Genomic DNA, 10,645 nt, shown 5'->3' with positions numbered 1-10,645 from the left:
AAGGATGATTATAATGTCTTTGGAGGCAGGATTACCAGTAAGACTTCTGAAGTTAAATCAGTTTAAAGGTTCTAGAATCAGTTTTCCAAGGAGCCAATTTGGAATGTTTTTCCTGTTGGAAGCCTTAGCTATATATTCATGTGTAAATGTTGTGTCTTTGCACCTTGTTAAACCAGGTCCAAATGCAGGAGTTATATACATTCCTCAGAAATCCAGATTTTATCCAGGATCAGAGTAAGGTCATCTCTAATATTAAATGTTATGGGCCCAAGATTGTGTATTGAATGACCCTGCCATGACAGAAATTCAGAAGAATAAAAAGATACACATGCATAAGGCAAAAAGCCAGCAAAGAGCCCTGAACCATGATGCTATAACTACAAATAATGAAAAACACATTTAAGAAAATATGAATCTGTAAATATGTACATATATAGTCTAGTAAAAGCAGGCAAACACCTACTTTTCTGATAAAGACATCTTTTTATTCTACTTACTCGGGGCCCAGGTCAGTCTAAATTGATCGGCGTGAAAATTTTAGTAGTCTCTGTTTGCATGGCAGAAATTCTGCACATGTTTTATCTGATTCCTAAGATTATTTAAAAGGCTCTTTTATGTTAAAAGAGAGGTGAACCTTCTTTGACAGACTTGGTTTTTTCCACTTCTAACTGGGCCTCTCTTTTCTCAGGATCTATCCTAGCCAAATATCACAGTTACATTTACCATACAGTTTCCTTTGTGAAAAAGCAGTAGGGGAGGACATAATTCTCTGCTGTGTATTGTATTTTTCAAATAAAATTTAAAAAATTTAAAAAATTAAGTTTGATTTTTTTTTTTTTTTGGTAAATCCTTTCTTGGGGTAGACGAATAAAGAACATTTGTGTGATGCAAGTCGCATTGTCAGAGTGACTGGAGAATGTTTGCAAAGGGATCACAATGGTTGACATTAGACCAGTTCTCTGGGCAGCTATATCCCATGGGCCATCCTGGGATCTTAGCAACCTCTTTATTTGCAAATCAGAAGCCCCTGAAACTATCCATCTGGGATGCCGAGCAGGTGTACGATCTACTACAGAATCTGTCCTCTGGATAAGGAAGGTACTAAAGAATGGATGTAAATGATCTTGTTCTTGCCTCTAGGGCACCATTTATTAAATTTTGATTGCATGTTTGAAAAAGTTTCCCTGGGCATATACCAAATGGTTCTATTTATACCTTAGAAACACAAATCTTTTCACTATTTGCCAGACATGGGCTTTGAAATGAAGTTTGTGACCTTGGATTCTTTTAAAATTTCAATTAAGGACATTTCTTCCAGATCTTAAGTGAGTGATTTTCTTATAAAAAGAAAAAAATAAGAGTATTTATATTCTGCTTCACTATCCCCTTTACTTTAGATTATAGCTGGTTCTTAGGCTGATAAACCTTGGGACATGGTCGAGGTTTAATAAGAAAAATATGTCTCCCCCCACCCACCAAGGTTTGTGAGCCATGGATTACAGCATCTAAATTCTAGACTCAGACTGGTATTTTCAAATCTGTGGCCTTGCTCACAAGGAGCTCCAAATAAGAAAATATACAGGAGTGGACATACAACTACCTTTAGCATTCAGCTGAAAGCGCAAAGTTCACATCTCGAAGCTGCCATCCTCAACAAGCCTGATCCTAACAAACACCATCCTGTGTCCTGTTTATCTTCATATTATTAATAACATTTAGACATGTGGGTCCATTCTTCACTTTGCTCTGAAACACTATCACTTGTACAAAAGAGGAAAAATTGTTCTCTTCTCAAGAGGAAAAGATATATTTTTAAATCAATATTAGAAAAAGAAAGAAAAATCTTTCGAAACTAGTGAGACACATTGAGTATTAATCAGGCTTCTCTGGAGGTATTGTTCCTACTCAAGAAGGCCCTTCAGCCTTCTTTCCTTCAGCAAATATTTACTGACTAGTTCTGCGCACCAGATACTTGGCAATGTGCCAATTAAACAGTGGCTAGAAAAATAGACACAGTCCCTGCCCTTTCTGATTGGACAGTTCAGCAGCCCCAACACTGATGGTTCCCTAAGAGGTCTATTTAAGTTAGGGAGGGAGAATTGGCTTGGGGTTAGCCAGCTATCTACTCTTGAGACAAAACAAGGGGCACTTTTGTAGATTATAGCAAGAGCTACGGTTAACAAAAAAGCATTGCCTCCATAAACAACATAGTATAATTTGGCTATTGCTGAATTTAAAAAGCCCTAATGTGCTATAATTATCCTCACAAATCTGTGGGTCAGTGGATCCCCTTCTCAGCTGGGCTCAGTCATGTACTTGTAATCAGGCTGGTAGCTCTGCTGATCTTGGTTAGACGTTCTCACATACATGGGGGTCATCTGGCTGTAGGCTGATCTGGGGTGGCTTCACTTGGGACAACTGAACTTTTCTCTATATGGTCTCTCAATGTCCCCGGGGCTAGCCAAGGTCCTTCCTGTGTGGGGAGGCCAAGACAGAGCAGAATCAGGCAGGCACTGGCACATTGTCATTTCTATCTCATTTAATTGGCAAAGGCCAAGTCTCAAGGCCAGCCCAGATACAAGTACTGTAGGAGCAGCTGGAAAGTCATTGGCAAAGAGGTGGACACAAAGATGGGTGGAGAATAAGGGCTACTTTGCATTCAGTGTACCATAAACTTTTACTGCACCTAAACCTTAAAATTGTTTAAGGAGTGCCCCCCTGAATTGAGTTCCTCAACTTACTGAGTACCGATTTTTTCTGATAAGCACAAGATACCCACAAATGACAATAGAAAGCAAGCTCATTGTATCTGAACAAAAATGGCCACCCCACCAATCATCAACTACACCCCAAAAATGTCTTTGCAATAACTGGCTGGAGAACTGCCCATCCAGCTCTTAACTGAAAGCAATGGGGAGCTTGCTGAAGCTTTTCTAGGTTTCCCCAGAAAGTTTTCCTAGGTCTTCTCCTATAGTTATAAAGGAAGCAGTCATAATTTTATAAGAAAATGAAGAGACAGAGAATGAGAAAAGCATCTGAGCAGAAAGAATAGGAAAAAAGTTGAAGCAAAAATAAATAAATAAATAAGTAAAACCTGAAGAAGGCAAAGGAATAACTGAAATAGAAAACCAGGTTATGATTCATTGATTGATTATGTGCATGTAAGTGTGTTGTGTATGTGCCTATGTTGTAAAATTTTTATTTTCACAAATTTCAGTTACCGTGGTGCTAGGAACTGAATATTTGTGTCCCCCAAAATTCATATGTTGAAGCTTGAATCCCCAAAGTGATGGTATGCTGAGATGGGGGAATTTGGATCATTAGGTCATAGGTTATGAGGGTGGGTCCTCTTGATGTCAATGCCCTTATAATAAGAGACACAAGAAGACTGTCTTCCCCTCTCTCTCTCTGCTCTCTGCCATGTGATATATGAGAAGACTGCTGCCTGCACACCAGAAAGATGGCTTTCCTCAAGCACCAGACCTCCAGCACCTTGATCTTGGACGTCGCAGCTTCTAGAACAATAAATGATTGTTGTTTAAGCCACCCAGCCCAAACTGACTAAGTCATGGTTTAGTTAAATAACACCACTCCCCCAGCAACATTGTTCACATTTGAGTTACCATGGTATAATAACCATGAGTTATTGCATGAAGTACAAACATTGCTGCTAATTCATCTGTGCTCAAGTCACTGTGTAAATAACACATGTGGGTTATGACCAGCGACCTATTATGTCACAGTTTTAGAGTTTGTCAATGGTCACTGCACATTTGTTGTTTGGCTCATGCACAGACAGCAAAGCATGCAATTGTGTTAACTCTGTGTCTCCCTGTGATAACTCCATGTGACATTTTTTTTAATGCATCATGAAAAGAGGGAACTAGCCAACAAAGATGGAAGTGCAGCAAAGAAGAAAAGGTGATAATGCTGAAAATGAAATTCAAATCGAACATACATGTGGTTGTAGAAGACTTAGTTGACCATGAGAATGTTGGTGGTGAATGAAATCGCCACCATCATCAGACATCGTGTCCCTACCATTTCAGAAGCCTTCAAATTCAATCTGAATACTTGGTTTCAATCTCGAAATGCTAAAGACACACAGACATGCCAGCTGGGCCACCATCAACTGAGACCAAACACTGTTCACTTGAACAGCTAGAAGAGTTGAGGGAAAGTGGATTCATTAATGAAAAGGAAAATAATTTGTGATGAAAAAGATGAAGATGTCTCAAAGGAAGTGATGTGGACCAAAAAACCCAACTTCATGCTAAAGGCACTCTTAGAGGTATTTCACAACATTGAAAGGCATGGAGGATAAAATGTTGGTAGCTGATCCAAACAAAGAAAGGAATATGACATGGGGCGCCTGGGTGGCTCAGTCGTTAAGCATCTGCCTTCGGCTCAGGTCATGATCCCAGAGTCCTGGGATCGAGCCCCACGTTGGGCTCCCTGCTCTGCAGGAAGCCTGCTTCTCCCTCTCTCACTCCCCCTGCTTGTGTTCCCTCTCTCGCTGTGTCTCTCTATCAAATAAATAAATAAAATCTTTAAAAAAAAGAAAGAAAGAAAGGAATATGACAATTAGCCAAGACACAAAAAATAATACTTTGGGTGAGAAGTTAATATGATAGGAAGAAGGCAAGCACTGTTCAAACTGCTCTGAATAAACATTTTTTTATAAAGAAATGAAGCATTTATTTTCAATGTTTCTAATGTTTTAAATTACAGTGTATTAACCAATATAAGTTTTGCCACTTTTATTGCTTATACATTTAAAATTTTGGCAGTAAGAAAATTTTTAATGTTTTGACAAAAAAATTTAAAGGTAAAAGATAAATTATAACTTTCCCCATTGCTTATTATGATCTTTTTGCACAGATTCAGGTTGCACGGTTATTGTGTATGGTACACCATACAAAGTCTACTGTACAAAGTAAGACTTCTTGTCTACATGTATATGTGTATATGTATATATACTGTATATTACATACAGAAGCATATAAAGACCTTTAGAGGGATATATATGTTTTATATATATAAATTATATAAATATATATATAAAATCCCTAATATATATAATACATAAAAGCTTTCTTTTTAAAAGAAATGTTCCATGCTTTATGTTAATGCACAATATACTTGTAGTCTCATATTTGTTCATTATTATATAGATCTCTTTTTATTGCAATTATTTGGTCACATATTTTCTATGGCCAAATTAAGAAATATTGGTCCTATGAATGTATAGAAATGTCTTGGTACCAGAGTGCCAACTCAGCTATGCCAACTATTCATTAGAAGGAGTAGAAAGGAGATCAGGAAAAGTGATTTTTTTTTCCAAATAACTCAAGCTTAATACTGTAGGTAATCTTTCTAAATTATCTTGCACATATTCTGGCTTAGTACATAAATATGCATAATTTAACCCACTTTGCCTTTTGAGCATGAATCATTTTTTGGTGCTCTAATAAGTAAAGCTCTTGGGAGTTATAATGAGTTATGAAGTTATATAGGGGGTTTGTTTCCTTGATCTAAGGATTATTTATTTGATTTTTTTTTTCCTGTTTACCTTCTTAGAGCTTTCTCTGCCCTCTGCTGTTAATTCTCATTGTTTCTTGTCTTGAAAACTCTCTTAGCAACCTTCGGACCGGCTTCCAGTATGTTACTGTATTTGTCAGCCCAGGCTGCCACAACACAGTACCACAGGCTGGGTGGCTTAAACCACAGACATTTATTTTCTCACAGTTCTGAGGCGTGAAAGCCTAAGATCAAGGTGGTGTTTGGTGAGGATTCTCTCCTCCGGTTGGAGACAGCTGCCTTCTCTCTGTGTCCTCACATGGCCTTTCCTTTGTGTACCTGCAGAGAAAAACAGCTCTGGTGTCTCTTCCTCTTGTCACAAAGACACCAGTTCTCTCAGAATAAAGCCCCCTTTTATGACCTCATTGAACCCTAGTTATCTCCCAAAAGGCTCTGCCGCAAAATACAGTCACACTCAGGGTCAAGCCTTCAACATATGAATCTGGGAGGGGGATGCAATTCGGTCCAAAACAGCTATGCACTCATTTCCTTAAAATGTCATCTTCTTAAAATAAATAAATAAATATAAATAAATAAAATAATAAAAATAAAATAAAATAAAATTTCATCTTCTATACTGACAATGTCTTACCCAGTAACTGAAGGATGCCAGTGGAACACAGGTGACAAGGGTGTTATTATACGTAAAACTCAGTCAGTTAGGATAAGGGGGGGCTCTACTCTCCCATGAAATAAAATGTATGGGCTTTGTGATAGATATTTTCACTGCTGCTACTCTGACTTATTCGATGGGCTACTGATTTCAGGTGGCCTTCAATGGTTCAAATTAAAGCTACCTGATCATTAAAAGTGGAGCCATGATTGTCTTTGTTGTGGGTAAGTATATTGAAGGTAGGGTGGTTTTTTTTTTTTCTGAAAATAAGAAAGTGTAACATGAGATTTCCAGGTGTTATCTTAAGGTATGATCTGCAAGAACTCAAGTAGATGTCAAATAATTATGTTTGCTAAGAAAATGCCTTTCGCCTATGGTGCAATGTTAGTACAATTTCATTATAAATGAAGTGTAAATTTTTGAGATCCTGAATTGCAATGACCGAATGTAAAACTTCAGTGCTATGAAAGTTTTAGCTATTTTAGCTAGATCATTTTCATTGTGATTTGGTGCTTTGTGTTAAGGAAGATCAATGTGTATATTAGACTAGATAAGCCAAATAAAATAGACCTGGTATTTTTTAAGTGAGAATGGTGACAGCATCTGGGATCATAGCCATACCATTTTAGATGCTTTTATATTTATTCTGAATACTTGGTCTTAATCTCAAAATACTAAAGACATATGGACATACCAGCTGGGCCACCATCAACTGAAACTCTAACATTGTTCACTTTAACAATATATATTTTGAAAAGATAGCATTGCTATTTTTCAACTCCATATTCCCCTCCACTATTGCTACCTCTTTCTAATTCAACAGATTTCCAGAACACTGTAAGGATAGCAGAAGCAATAGTAAGCTAAATTCTCTTCTATCCAGGTTAATCTAGATGTAGGTACAGAAATGTTACACCCTGTTTATACCCTGATATATAAATGGGTGATGGGTATTAAGGAGGGCACTTGTTGTGATGAGCACTGGGTGTTGTATGTGTAATGAATCACTAAATTCTACACCTGAAACTAATATTATACTGTATGCTAACTAACTGGAATTTAAATAAAAATTTGGAGAAAGAAAAAAATAAAATGTATGGATTCCTAAATAAATAAACAAATAAACTCATGGTATATTTATAATGACATATATTATATACATCATATATTACATATACAGTTTATATACATATAAATTATAGAAATATATAAAATATTAACTTTAATAATATTAAATATTATATATCATATATTATAAATTTATATTACATACAAATCATATAAATATATAAAACATTAACTTTAATAATATTAACTATTAAAATAAATACTAATGTTTGCATGTAAATATATAAAAATTATATATATATACACACATATATATGTGTGTATATATATATATATATAATTTCATTTTGGGTAATAGACGAAGCAAGCACTTCTATTCCTATTGTTATGGATTGAATTGTGTCTGTCTAAACTTATGCTGAAGTCCTAACCCTAAGTAGCTCAGAAGGGAACCTTATTTGGAAATAGAGTAGTTGCAGATACAAGTAATGAAGATGAGGTCATCCTGGCGTAGAATGAGCCTCCACTTCGACATGATGGGTGTCCGCGAGAAAGGGGAAATTTGGACACAAACACACACATGTGAAGACGAAGGCAGAAACTGGGTGTTGCTTCTACATGCCCGGGATCTCCAAACTTGCCACCAAACTGGCAGAATCTGGGCAGGAGGCATGGAAAAGACTCTCCCTCACCACCTTTAGAAAGAACCAAGTCTGTTGACATCTTGATTTGGATTTCTAGCCGCTAAAATGGTGAGATAATAAATTTCTCTGAATTATACCACCCAGTTTGTAACACACAGCCCTAACAAGCTCATAGAACTATTTACTGCCTGTGGTACTCTGCGATAGTGGGCAAGGCAAAGACAGAAAGGCTTGAATTTTCACTTTTCCATTGCCAGTTCTGTGATTTAGACCATGCTATTTAAACCGACTAATCTCTATCGTCAGGTTACACTAAATTTTACTACAGAAACAGTCAACCCCCAAATCTCAGCCCAAAGTAATTATTGTTTACTTCTGCTTCACACATGCCCACCAAGGGTCACTTGGAGGCTCTGATCTAGTTAATGACCACCCTAAAATGACCCCCAGGCTGGTAGAGGAGATGCTGTTTAGAACAGAGGCATTAATTCTGACATAGGGGAAAGAGACCAGTGGTAAGTGTGCCTGGCTTTTAAATAGTCTACCCCAAAAGACACACATCACTTCTACTCACTTTTCATTGGCCAAAGCAAATCAACCATTGCTTGAATGGAAGAGAGTGGAGCAGTAATTAGAAGAAACAGCACCAAAAATCTGTAAACAGTCCCAATGGCCATCTGTCGGCATTGATATGATCATAAATTGAGATTAACTAATTTAATCATTCATATTTTCATTCACCAATATTTATCCAGGCCCTACTCTGTGCTAGCTACTATCCCAGAGAACTACTCTCAAGACAAAATCCCCGCCCTCAACAAATTTTCATTTTACTGGAGGAGTTTGTAGGAAAAATAAAGAGGAATGTAAGTGTATAATACAATTTCAGATACTTATAAGTGTTACGAAGAAAAGTGAAGCAGGGCAAGGTTACTGAGCGACACTGGAGTGGGAAGGTGTAAGGTCGATATTTTAGCAACAAGTACAAATTCCCTAGCATGGTCCATAGCGAGTGTAGGCACCAAGAAATGATTTTTTTTTCCTTTCCCCCAACACCCTAGATCATTAGCATCAACAACAGAAGACTCAAAGTGAATTTTGTGACTATTAAATTATAAAACAGAAAAAGGATTAAAATGCCCAATTCTGGCAAGGATGTAATGTAACTGAGACAAGCATGTATTTCTGCTGGCAATGAAAATCTCTTTAGAAAGCAATTTGGCAATACATTTCATGATCCACTAAAATGCTTATAACCCTGACTCAGTAATTTCATTCCTATGAATCTGTCTCCAAAAGTAATATAATTTAATAATCACAAAGATAAGTATTGCAGTGTTATTTGTGATATCAAAAACAACATGAATATGCAGCAATAGGGAAATGGTTAAACGGATTACGGCTTACCAACTATATAGAATATTATGTAGTAATTAAAATGATAATTATGCACATTATGTAGCAACAGGAAAAATGTTTATGATATAATTTTAATTTTAAAAAGGATGTAAATTATACCCTATAATTATGTGATGTAAAAATCATAAATGTAAATGCATAAAATTAAAAGAGAACATGGAAAAGTGAAATCTAGAATGTACAAATTTGTAATTAAAAATATATTTTATTCATTTTGTTACCTTTATCAAATGTTTAACAAGTACTCCCACACTATTGTTTATATAATGGATTCAAAATTATAGTTAAAAGAGCCATGGAGAACAATGATTTCCTACTCAATGGATTTGATCTTGACCGAAATCTTACTATGTGCTCTAATCTGACCAAACCTCATCCTATCTTAAATTTATAATCCTCAAATTACCACTTTTGTGATTTCTATATTAAATTGATATTGTAAATGATGTACTATATCTTAAATAAATAAATCCTGACATTTAGTAAATGATGTAATCAGCCAGAACTTATTTCTGAGACATTGTAACAGAATGTGGATTTTAAATTTTCAGACCTTTGGTATCTTACCTGCTGGAATTTTGGGTGGGGAGTAGTATCTGTGCCTTCATTGCTGGAAAGCAGATTATGGACTAAGTCCAGTAGTTTTTTAAAAGGGCTTAATTTTGTCCCCCAGGGGACATTTAGCAATAATTAGAAACCTTGTCACAACTTGGGGGAAGGAATTATGCTGCTGACATCGGGTGGGTAGAGGCCAGGGATGTGGCTAAACATCTTACAACATACATGACAGCTACAGAACAGCTCCCACAACAAAGAATGATCTGGCCCAAAATGCTATCAGTACCCAGGTTGAGAAATCCCAGAATAGGCAGTGGGAAGAATACAAGCTTGACAGTGAAGAAAACCAACTTCTAATTTTATTTTCACTGCTAAAATGTTGGCCTTGAGCTAGCCACTTAAATTCTATCCCTCAATTTGTTTATTAGCAAAGAAGGTAAATAATATTTATCCTACCTCAGGGGATGGTTCTAAGAGTAAAATAGAGACAATGCAATAGTGCTTTAAGAAGTTAAATACCATACAAATATTATCATTATATATACTTTAAAAATCTCTTTAAGTTGATTACCAAAAAAACAACAAAGGTAGAAACAACTATTCAATAGCATATGAGTAACTGCTTCTGAAATTTTTAATTTGTTCTGTTTCCCTGGAGACTATTAATGAAAACCATAACAAAATAATACCACTTTACTTATATTTTCCAAATAAAATAATCTAGTTTCCTTAATCAATTGTCTGCCCCCATCCTGTGTCTTGA

Source organism: Zalophus californianus, chromosome 4, assembly GCF_009762305.2.
Source record: "Zalophus californianus isolate mZalCal1 chromosome 4, mZalCal1.pri.v2, whole genome shotgun sequence".
In the NCBI taxonomy this organism is placed as follows: Eukaryota; Metazoa; Chordata; class Mammalia; order Carnivora; family Otariidae; genus Zalophus; species Zalophus californianus.
This window is presented reverse-complemented; position numbering follows the sequence as displayed.